Source organism: Triticum dicoccoides, chromosome 5B (genome assembly GCF_002162155.2).
Source record: "Triticum dicoccoides isolate Atlit2015 ecotype Zavitan chromosome 5B, WEW_v2.0, whole genome shotgun sequence".
NCBI classification, from domain to species: domain Eukaryota; kingdom Viridiplantae; phylum Streptophyta; class Magnoliopsida; order Poales; family Poaceae; genus Triticum; species Triticum dicoccoides.
The window spans coordinates 221,425,487-221,438,288 of record NC_041389.1 but is presented as its reverse complement, the minus strand read 5'-3'; positions in this window follow the sequence as shown (position 1 = coordinate 221,438,288).

The following is a 12,802-nucleotide window of genomic DNA, read 5'->3' as shown; positions in this document are numbered from 1 at the left end:
GCGCCAGTGCGCCGTCGCCGGCCACCGCCCCTGGTCGCCTCCCGCGCCCCGGCCGCCTCCGTCGGTGCCAGATCCGGCAAGGGGCCGGCTAGATCCGGCACCCCCATCCCGCCGGCGCCCTCTCCTTCTGATTCCGGCTGCCGCCACCCCGTCTCCGGCCTTCCTCGAAATTCGTGCCGGCAGATCCAGATCCGAAAAACCCTTGAGGATGAACCGATTTTTTCGCCCAAGTCTTTTCATCTGCTATTTTATTCGAGCACTGCTCAACATGCCATAACTTCATGCTCGGTGCTTCGTTTCATGCATATAATATATCAAAATGTTCATCATGAGATGCTCTTCATTTTGTTCCATTGTGCCATGCTTTTGTGTGTTCATCTTGATGCCTAAATAATCGTTGCAAGAGTGCTATATGATGTTAACTGCTGTCTGTTAACAGAACTTTGTGATTTGTCTTTTTCATTGCATTTTGTGTGTGCATCTTATGAGCATGAGCTCTACATGTGTTTTAATCTATGTCATGCCATCTTTATAGAGGTGCTTTCCATGTATTTTTGTGATTTATGTGGTGACTAGAACAAGCATGCAAACTAGGCTTCGTGATGTTGCTGATTTCAGTCCCTGTTTTGCTGTTATTTTGATGCCATGTAAACTTGATGCTACAGAGAGATCCATGCATATTTTGAGATTCTTCAGTAAGGATGTTTTGAACATATGGTTATGCTGTATCCATCAATGCCCCATTTTTCAATTATGGAGTGCTCTAGAATGTCATTTTCTTGCTCAACTTCTGCTATAAAATGTTTCCTGACAGATTGTTTACATGTTATTCAATTTTGCCAAGGTTGTTGTAGTTAACCCTTGCATGCTATGAGCTTATTCTTGCGATGTTTAGTTTCATAAACATGTCTTATTGCTGATGCTATGCTTATCTTGTCATGCAATGACTTGTGATAAGGGAATCAAGCTCGCAAAGATGCCTTCATAACTCTGTTAATGCCATGCTCTGTTTTCTCGTCTGAATCTGTTAACGATACTTGCTATGTTTACATGGGTGCCATCATACCTTCTGTTCCTTTTTGGATCATGGTCAGTAAGGGACTTTTGTTCTATGCATTTAGTAGTATCATGGAATGCCTTATGTTTGTATGAGATTTTCCTGTAGCATGATGTTTGCTTGCTCTAAACATTGCTACCTGATGTTGTTTCTGCATGTTCAGTATTTTCACCAAGTCTGTGATGCTGTTATCTTTTGCACTTTTGCCATGCTTGTTTGAACCTTTTGTTTTGTGATTTAGCCGTAGCTCAGTGTTCATCCTTCGTCAAGCATCTCTTGTACATCACTGCCATATGCTATGTTGCCATGTTGGAGTAGAGTAGCTTAGTTTCTTGATGTATTCTAAGTGCTATCATGCTGTTAATCACAGAATTGTGTCATTCTTGTTTTGCTTGCCATTTGCAAACCGTGCATCCGTTCCCGGTGATCTTCATATCAATTTCAACCGAAATCATCTCATCTTTCCAGCGGCATACTTGCTTTGCCAAGTTGATGCCTTGTTCATCCTTTTTCCTGCCGGAGCACGCATACGCATTGTATATCACATCTCTTATATCATGGCATGTATTGCATCATGTTGCTTGTGCATTGCACCGTGATTGATTGTGGTTGCATTACTTGTGTTCTTGCTTTGGGTAGAGCCGGGAGACGAGTACGTGAACGAGGAACCTGTTGAGTATGCTAACGAGGATCAAGCTTTCGACAACTCTGAGAACTTTGCAGGCAAGATGACCATACCCTCGATATCACTTCTATCTTTGCTTTGCTAGTTGCTCGCTCTATCGCTATGGTTGCTTTACCTACCACCTGTTTATCATGCCTCCCATATTGCCATTTCAAGCCTCTAACCATCCTGTCCTAGCAAACCATTGTTTGGCTATGTCACCGCTTTTGCTCAGCCCCTCTTATAGCGTTGCTAGTTGCAGGTGAAGATGAAGTTTGTTCCTGGTTGGAACATGGATATTTTGGGATATCACAATATCTATTATTTAATTAATGCACCTATATACTTGGTAAAGGGTGGAAGGCTCGGCCTTATGCCTGGTGTTTTGTTCCACTCTTGCCGCCCTACTTTCTGTCATACCGGTGTTATGTTCCTTGATTTTGCGTTCCTTACGCGGTTGGGTGATTTATGGGACCCCCTTGATAGTTCGCTTTGAATAAAACTCCTCCAGTAAGGCCCAACCTTGGTTTTAGCATTTGCCACCTAAGTCTTTTTCCCTTGGGTTTTCGCGAGCCCGAGGGTCATCTTTATTTTAACCCCCCCCCCCCCCCGGGGGCCAGTGCTCCTTCGACTGTTGGTCCGAACTAGAGCCACTTGCAGCGCCACCTCGGGGAAACTTGAGGGATGGTTTCAGTTGTACATAGTGTTCATCCGGTGTGCCCTGAGAACGAGATATGTGCAACTCCTATTGGGATTTGTCGGCACATCGGGCGGCTTTGCTGGTCTGGTTTTACCATTGCCGAAATATCTTGTAAACCGGGATTCCTAGACTGATCGGGTCTTCCTAGGAGAAGGAATATCCTTCGTTGACCGTGAGAGCTTGTGATGGGCTAAGTTGGGACACCCCTGCAGGGTATTATCTTTCGAAAGCCGTGCCTGCGGTTATGTGGCAGACGGGAATTTGTTAATATCCGGTTGTAGAGAACTTGACACTTGACTTAATTAAAATGCATCAACCTCGTGTGTAGCCGTGATGGTCTCTTTTCGGCGGAGTCCGGGAAATGAACACGGTTTGGGTTATGTATGAACGTAAGTAGTTTCAGGATCACTTCTTGATCATTTCTAGCTTCTCGACCGATGCGTTGCTTCTCTTCTCGCTCTCACTTGCGTATGTTAGTCACCATATATGCTTAGTGCTTGCTGCAGCTCCACCACCTTACCCCTTTCCTACCCATGAGCTTAAATAGTCTTTTCTCGCGGGTGTGAGATTGCTGAGTCCTCGTGACTCACAGATTCTACCAAAACAGATGCAAGTGCCGAGGATACCAGTGCAAGTGGCGCAACCGAGCTCAAGTAAGGGAGTTTGACGAGGACCTTGGTCGTTACTATGTTTCGTTTCCTGATGATCAGTAGTGGAGCCCAGTTGGGACGATCGGGGATCTAGCACTTGGGGTTATCTTCTTTTCATTTGGATTTGACTGTACTCGGTCTATGAGTGTATTTTGGATGATGTATGAATTTATTTATGTATTGTGTGAAGTGGCGATTGTAAGCTAACTCTCTTTATCCCATTCTTGTTCATTACATTGGATTGTGTGAAGATGACCCTTCTTGCGACAAAACCTACATTGCTGTTATGCCTCTAAGTCGTGCCTCGACACATGAGAGATATAGCCGCATCGTGGGCGTTACAAGTTGGTAATTAGAGCCATCCCCGACTTAGGAGCCCCCCTGCTTGATTGAACCGCTGGCGTTGTTGAGTCTAGAACAAAAATGTTTTGAATCTTAGGATTATCTATATCGGAGAGTAGGATTCTTTTTACTTCTCAGTACCTTCATCACTCTGGTGAGGTCTCCTGACGTAGATGTTTTGACTTTCCTCTCAAATTTCACTAAATTTTTTTTAGGATCACGCGGGTATCTTGGAATCGTTCCGATGATTTTGTGACGGGAACATTGTTCTTGGTGCCTCATGACATTTAGGGGTTGTGGCAGTGTCCCGGGGAGTTGAGCTCCGAGGTGTTGTTATCACAATTTTATCGTTGCAGTTCTGGAATACCTGAGTTTTGCCGACATTGAAAATCCATTTTATGCAGCTGTTGGTGAGATAACCTCGACGTCACCCAGTACTGGGGAGTTCGGGAGTATTGCCATAACTCGTATAACGGATGCTTTTCGAAGGTTGAGGTACACGATTTCCGAAGGTGTCTTGGTTATGTGTTGACGGATGGATACAGCTGGATGTAGGGATTGTTAGTTTGGGAGAGATATATTGCTTCCCCTGTATCCCCAACACTTGATTGCATAACCAGAAAGTTTCTGGAGTTTATAGGTGGGATTCAAGTAGCTCTAGCATTTCTTCCCGCAGATATTTGGTTTGTGATTGGGTAATCCTTACCAATTATTTGTTCCAGCCGTACCTTGGTTTTTCTTTCGTCAATCTCTTATCAAGTGGCTTCTCACCTTAATGGACGTGATGTTAGCTTTGGAATTCATTCGTTCAAACTTGTTCGAATGTTTATTGTGAAGACTATATGTTGCTATTTCTATCCGTTGATTCAACTTGTCTATCTGTCTATAAAGATGCTAACGGATGTCACCCTCTTCAGGATGGCTCCGCCAACGCGTCAGAATCCGGAACGCAATGATGGGAGTCAGGAGAACCCTCCACCTCCACCTCCGCATCCGGAGGCATGGCAAGCTTTGATGGCAGCCACAAATGCCAACGCTCAGATGATGATTCAGCTCATGTAGGAGCGCAACCAAGGCCAAGGCAAACAAGGGAATCAAGGTCAAGGGCAGTTCAACCATCAGCCTTAGTTTCCTACCCTAAACCAGTTCCTTGCAAATCAGCCAAAGTCTTTCAGCTACTGTGCCAAGGCCACAGACGCCGATGATTGGCTCGTGGATATCAACAAGCATTTTGAATGTAGCAATGTCAGGCCTGAGGACTACGTCAAGTTCGCTTCTTTTTAGCTCAAGGACCAAGCAGCTGATTGGTTCCAGCAATACAAAGATTCCAGAGGAGCTAGAGTGATTACCTGGACTGACTTCTGTCGGGACTTTAAAGCTCACCACATTCCTACCAGTGTTGTTGAGAGCAAGCGTGAGGAGTTCCGCAATCTCAAGCAAGGCAGCATGTCTATGTATGAATACAACAAGCAGTTTCAGAAACTTGCTCGCTTCGCTAAACAAGACGTTCCTGATGAGAAGAGTATGATTTATCAATTCAGAGGTGGCCTTAGAGAGGATCTGCAGTTAGCTCTCATTCTTGTTGAGCCTACTCAGTTCGATCAATTCTACAACATGGCCCTCAAGCAAGAAGGTGCTCAGCTCAAGTGTGAGGCTTCTAAGAAGAGAATCAGGGATGCAGTTCAATCTTCCTCTTCCTCTCAAGTGGCAGCTAAGCAGCAGAAGTTCTACCTTCCTCCTCCTCCGTTTCGTCAGCCTTACCAGTAGAAGAACTCAGGTGGTCGTGGATCTTCCCACCCACCCAACCCAACCCAGGCTATCAGAACAAGTCAAATTCTCAAGCTCCAAGGTCAAATGCTCCTTATCATCGTCCGCTCTCAGAGGTGACTTGCAACAAGTGCCAGCAGAAAGGTCCCTACGCGAACAAGTGCTTCAACCAAAGGTGCATTCCGCCTCCTCCTCCTGTGAGATCTTCAAGCAATGCAGTGGTCAAGCATAATTCAAAGCATGCAAAGGTGAACATGATGAATGCAGCTCAGGCAGATGATTCTTCAGATGTGATCATGGGTAACCTTCTAGTTAACTCTATTCCTGCAAAAGTCTTATTTGATATTGGTGCATCGCTTTCTTTCATTTCAAGACCTTTTGTTGCCAAGCATGAGTTTGTGACGGAAAAGATTCCTATCCCGTTGAAGATTGTGTCCCCGGGTAAGCAAATGCCATCTAATAATTGCGTCCCGGATGTTTCTATCAAGATGGGGAACTATAAATTTCTATCTAAACCAATTGTTCTTGGTGACTCGGATATTGATCTAATTCTCGGCATGGACTGGCTTTCTGGGCACAAAGCTCAACTTGATTGTGTTGCCAGGGTGATTCAATTGACACACTCTTCTGAGGATGTTATAATCTATTGTAGCGACCCGACCCAAATGGATCAAGTCTCTATGCTTAAGTGTCATCCCTGGATCGGTATGCTGACACACACAGTACTTGAGGATTTATAACAGAGGTGAATCACATGTATAAAATAACATAAATACTATTACCTCAATCCAAAAAGCGAAAGTAACAAGGTTGTGGATTCCTATCAACACCAACGGCAAAGTTGAGTATAGGAATCGTGACCCTAACGTAATACTTACTCGTTGTAAGATTCCTGCAACATGAGACGTTGCAGCCACAAAGGGTCAGTACATTGAATGTACTAGCAAATTCACACCATAGGATAATAATGAATAATAGCTATCACTACATGCATATGTGGCTTGTGGAAAAGCTCTATGGTTATAATGTTTTTGCGAAAAGCCAATTTTTCCCTACTGCAACGGAATAAATTTTATTTAACTATCATGGTGGTTGTTAATCATTGAGAATGGTTGACAGCATTCTCAATCCCAATTAAGTAACATCTTCATTAAACCCAACAAAATTAATTAAAGTAACATGATGAGATTCACATGATAATCCAAGTACTAGATACTCAAAACGTCCATAACCGGGGACACGGCTAATGATGATTAGTTTATACAATCTGCAGAGGTTTGCGCACTTTTCCCCACACGACTCGATCTCCTCCGTTGGTTTTCTTGCACTACATGGTGTTTGAGAAAGGGATGATCGAGACATAGTCTTTCAGAAGCGCTAGCACCTTACGATGGGTAGACCTGTACACCTACTTTCCACTACATCTGCTAGTCTACCACTGTAAGAGTTTGCACGACTTAATCAACTATGCTAGAGCCCAGAATAGCATGTGGCTGCACACGGAAGTTTCTAGCATGAATAATCTTATGATCCCTTTGAGCCTGGGTGGCGGTCCAAAACAAACAGGCAATCCTGGAATACCCAAGTGCCTCAATCCACCCAGATGTGTATTAAAGTTGCCACCTTAAATAAACCATTAATTAACAATATCACATCTGTCATGGATACACTCACCTAATCCACGTCTACTAGCATAGCATGGCATAATAAGCAAACGTAGAAGTAACTCCCAAGGGTTTGATAATAAAACAGGTGATAGGTACTACCTCATCTACTTCCCAAAACCCACATATTAATCAGATCCTAATCATGCAATTGTTTGAGGGGTGACACTAATGCATAAAAACTGGGTATGAAAGGGATATGATCAAAGTGTGAACTTGCCTTGTACTGTTGATGAAGATGATTCGCACTCATAACTCGGGATAGATCTACTCGTCACACTCCGGTCAATCTATCATAGCAATCAGTAGTAACCACACATAAGCAATCACTCAAAAGATCGGAAAGAACGAAGAGAACAACTCGGAAAACATCAAAACCAAGCAAACAACTATTGCAGAATAAAACAATTTCTAACAGTACCAAAACTATGTGAAATTGGCCTTATCAGAAAGTTTAGGTCAAGAGCTTCGAGTTGCAAAAGAATCAACTCAAACGGAGTTATAAAACTCAAGTTATGATCAAACGAAGTTCAAATACTAAACTGCTTGAAATTCAAATTTTAAACTTCCAAAAACATGTTTAAGTTGTTTTACTAGATAGAGGGGATCATAACGAAGAAGTGGGCGTTGGTTTCGTTGGATTTGGATAAATGATTGAAAAGTAGTGAGCGTTTGAAGATTAGGGACTAATCTGTGAAGAAACTAATTACATACAGGTCCCTGGCAGAAAACTAAAATAAAAGAAAAAGACTAAATAGCGAACGCTCGTCACCGATCGCTACCGAACAAAAATCATTCGCTACCAAACCCTAGCTAATGAACGCTCGCAAACTAAACTAATAAAAAAATATAAAAAAACCGATCTAGAACTATAAAGAAAAATCGGGCTGGTTTTAGCAGTTATACCGGCTCGGGCTGTTCGGGGCGGTTTACTACGTAAAACCGGTGGTGGCGGTTTGGATCGGGGCGGCGGCTCCGGCGAAGCTGCGGACACCGGCGAGTGCGACAACGGCGGGATGGCGCGATGGCGAGGCGCGGATGCTGCTCTGACGGGCGGCGGCTTCGTGCTCGGCGGCGGGGCAAGGCGCGGGTGACTCCGGCGAGGCGCGGGGCGGCGACGGCGGGAAAGTGCGGCGGTGGCGGTGAGATCCGGCGGCGGCGGCATGTTGCGAGGAGAGGCGAGGCGAGGAGAGAGAGAGGGGCCCGGGGCGGCGCCCTTCATAGGAGGGGAGGGGAGGCGCAAGGCGTGGAGGAGGGGGCAAGGTGGCGGGGCGGTGCCGGACTCCGGGAGGAGTCCCGGTCGGGGACGACGGGCGAGGCGGCACGGTGCTGGGCCTTGGCCTGGCTGGAGCCGGGCCGGCCCAGTTCGGCGGAAGAAAGTTTTTTTATAAACAAATTTTCAGAAAATAAAATAAAACCAAAATAAATAAATAAAATACTATAGGCACACAATATATCAAAATTTTTAGAAAAAGATTTTCTACAACATGGACATTTTTATAGCATCAAATAAAATTCACACTAATTTAAATAATTCAAACAGTGCTACTGCTCTAATAAAATCCAATAAAAACATTTTTAAAATACCAAAATTATTCAAATTTATTTCTCTCCAATTTTCTGATGTAGGGAATCATGTTACCCTATTTTCCATATATTTTATTTTTGGAGAAAAATAATTTGAATAAAACTCAAATAACTCCAAATTGAAAATAAATTCAAACGAACTTTGAATTTAATTCTTTGAAACTCCCAACTCATATTTCATATGTTTTGAAGAAGTCATTTTATCTTCGCTCGTGAAAATCATTGAGTTGCATAAAGTTCCTGGGTTGGAAATATTTTCCAAATGAAATTCAAATATTTTCAACACCCCTTGTCATTTAAATAAATAGAAGAAGTCATGTCATCTTCTCTCCAGGGTTTTGTGGTGAAAAGAATTTGAATCCACGGAGATCACGAATGCAAAATGAAAGTTTGGGAAAGTCCTTTTATTCCCTCTCATTCAACTTTCAAAAAGTGTCAAATTTCACTCAATTTCACACGGTCAATCAAACAATCAATCAAATCTATCTATTTATTATAACATTCCAAAATTTAAAATTTTGGGATGTTACATCTATGCTGCTCGTGACGAAACCATTCGGTTGTTTTCTCTCAATGAGAAGGGAGAGTTGGATGCAATCTCTCAGATTCCAGTCGTTTCTGAGTACCAAGATGTCTTTCCAGAAGAGCTTCCGGGTATGCCTCCGCACCGGCCAGTCGAGTTCGTTATCGATCTTGAGCCCGACACTGAACCCGTTTGCAAGCATCCATACAAGCTTGGACCTAAAGAGCTGAAGGAATTGAAGAAACAGCTCGATGAACAAGAGCGTCTGGGTTTGATCAGACCGAGTTCATCTCCATGGGGTTGTGGAGTTCTTTTTGTCCAGAAGAAGAATGGCATGGACCGACTGTGCGTCGATTACCGTCCATTGAACAAGAAGACAATCAAGAACAAGTATCCACTTCCCAACATCAATGAGCTATTCGAGCAACTCAAAGGTGCTAAAGTTTTCTCCAAGCTTGACCTTCGTATGGGTTATCATCATATTCGCATTCACGAACAAGATATTCCCAAGACAACATTCAGAACAAGTTTTGGTTCTTATGAATATACTGTCATGTCTTTCGGTCTTGTCAATGCTCCTCCAACATTCTCTCAAATGATGAACTTCATCTTCAACCCCTACACCAATGAATTCGTTCTAGTGTATCTCGATGATATTTTGGTCTTCTCCAAGAATAAGAAGGATCATGCCAAACATTTACGATTGGTGCTCGACAAGACCAGAGAGCATCAATTCTATGCAAAGTTTTCCAAATGTGAGTTCTGGCTTGATGAAGTTCTTTACCTTGGTCATATCATCTCCGCCAAGGGCATTGTTGTTAATCCCGAGAAGGTGTCTACAATTGTGAATTGGGAACCTCCTCAGAATGTCAAGCAGCTCCGCAGTTTTCTTGGTTTTGCAAGCTATTGCCCAAGATTCGTTGAGAACTTCTCTAAGATTGCAAAGCCTCTTTCCAACCTCCTCCAGAAGCATGTCAAGTATGTCTGGTCGCCTGAGTGTGACGTTGCTTTCAACACCCTCAAAGGGAAGCTAGTCACATCTCCTGTCTTGACTCCTCCTGACGAATCCAAGCCATTCAAAGTTTTCTTTGATGCTTCGATGCTGTGTTAATGCAAGAGAAGAAAGTTGTGGCCTATACCTCTCATCAGTTGAAGCCCAACGAAAAGAACTACCCCACTCACGATCTTGAGTTGGCGGCAGTTGTCCATGCATTGATAACATGGAGACATCTCTTGTTGGGAAGGAAAGTGGACATTTTCACCGATCATAAGAGCCTCAAGTATATCTTCACTCAACCCAACCTCAACCTCAGACAAACTCGATGGGTCGAAATGATTCAAGAGTACAATCCAAGTATTGAATATACTCCAGGCAAGACGAATGTGATTGTAGATGCTTTGAGAAGAAAGGCTTATTGCAACAGCTTAATTCTCAAGCCCTTTCAACCAGACCTTTGTGAAGCTTTCCGCAAACTGAATCTTCAAGTTGTTTCCTCAAGGCTTTCTTGCCAACCTCATAGTCTCTCCTACATTGGAAGATCAAATTTGTGAGGCTCAACTCCTGGATACCATGGTGAAAAAGTTGAAACGTGGTATCAACAAGGGCATTTCCAAATACAAGTGCTTCCACATTGATGACAAAGATACTCTTTTCTTTGAGGATCATATTGTGGTTCCTAAAGGCGATCTGAGAAAAGTCATCATGAACGAGGCACACAATTCCCTTCTATCCATTCATCCTGGAAGTACGAAGATGTACCATGACCTCAAACAGTCGTATTGGTGGACTCGAATGAAGCGAGAAATTGCTCAATTCGTGAATGAATGTGATGTCTGCAGAAGGGTGAAAGCAGAACACCAATGACCAGCTCGTCTCCTCCAACCTCTTGCTATTCCGGAATGGAAGTTTGATCATATCGAGATGGACCTCGTGACTGGATTTCCTAAGTCCAAGCGTGGGAATGACGCCATCTTCGTTATACACCTTCAGAATTGTCTCCTTGCACGGTATTCCGCAATTGATCTCTTCAGACCGCGGAAGCATTTTCACTTCTAAGTTCTGGGACTCCTTTCAGAAGGCCATGGGAACCAAAATTCGCTTTACCACGCTTTCCATCCTCAAACAAGTGGCCAAGTCGAGCGAGTCAATCAAATCCTTGAAGATATGCTCATGGCTTGTGTCATTTCCTTCGGTATGAAGTGGGAAGATTGTCTTCCATATGCCGAGTTCTCCTACAACAACAACTTCCAAGAGAGTTCGGGCAAGGCCCCATTCGAAATTCTCTATGGCAGAAAGTGTCGTACTCCTCTCAATTGGTCCGAGACAGGTGAACGCCAACTTCTTGGCAACAACTTGATCACAGAAGTCGAAGAAATGTGCAAAGTCATTCGTGAGAATCTCAAAGCCGCGCAATCGCGCCAGAAGAGCTATTATGATGACAAGCACCATGATGTGGCTTTTGAAATCGGAGACCATGTCTACGTCCGCGTCTCTCTAATGAAAGGCACTCGTCGCTTCGGTATCAAAGGGAAGCTTGCCCCTAGGTACGTTGGTCCTTTCAAGATCATTGGCAAAATAGGTGACCTCTCCTATCAACTTGAGCTTCCGTCCAACTTCGCGAATGTGCATGATGTGTTTCACGTGTCACAGCTTCGCAAGTGCTTCGAGACTCCTGAGCGCACTATCAACTTCGAGGAAATTGACCTCCAATAAGATCTCTCTTATCATGAGCACCCCGTTGCTATTCTTGAAGAAACCGAGCGTTATACTCGCAACAAGTCAATCAAATTCCTGAAAGTGAAGTGGTCACACCATTCCGACCGAGAATCCACCTGGGAGCGCAAGGATCACCTCCGTTCTGAATATCCAGAGTTCTTTCAGTCCTAGATCTCGGGACGAGATCCTCTTGTAGTGGTGGAGTGTTGTAACACCCCGGGTGTAACTTTCCATATTTGTAACTCCAACTCTTGCCATTTTCGGCTATGTGTTATGATATTCCCTCCGTGGTTGCGTTTTTGTCTTCCGTTTTGCATTTTATTCATGTCATGCATCTCATATCATGTCATCATGTGCATCTCTTTTGCGTACGTGTTCGTCTCATGCACCCGAGCATTTTCCCCGTTGTCCGTTTTGCAATCCGACACTCCCACATGCACCGGCGCACCCCTCTTGTCTCTTTTCGTGAGCAGGTGTTAAACGTTCCCGGAATGGACCAAGGTTTGCCAAGTGGCCTTGGTACACCACCGGTAGACCACCTGTCAAGTTTCGGTCCATTTGGAGGCCGTTTGATGCTCCAACAGTTAACCGGGTATCCGCAAAAGGCCTCTTGTGTGTTGCAGCCCAACACCCCTTCAAAACAGCCCAATAACCCATCTAAACCCCCTCCATGCTCTTCGTCGTCGGATCACGATCGTGTGGGCGAAAACTACACCTCATTTGGACACTCCAAACTCCTCCTACCTATAAATATGTCCTCCCCGTCCAAAATTTGGGTCCAAACCCTAGATCAAATAGCCCCCGCCGCCACCGAACACATCCGGCCTCGCCGGACAGGAGCCCGCGGCCGCCCGCGGCCAATCGGGGTGTGCCACGTGGCATCGCGCCGCCTCCCACCGCCGAAGCCCGCCGGCCCCCGAGCCCATCTCCGTCGCCACCAGGGCCCGAGCTCCCCGCCGTCCGCTGCCGCCTGTCGCCCGCGCCTCCTCCAACTGCCGCCGCCCGTCGCCCTCGGTCCCGGTCGCCGGTGCGCCGTTGCCGGCCGCCGCCCTTGGTCGCCTCCCGCGCCCCGGCCGCCTCCGCCGGTGCCAGATCCGGCAAGGGGCCGGCCAGATCTGGCACCCCCTCGCCG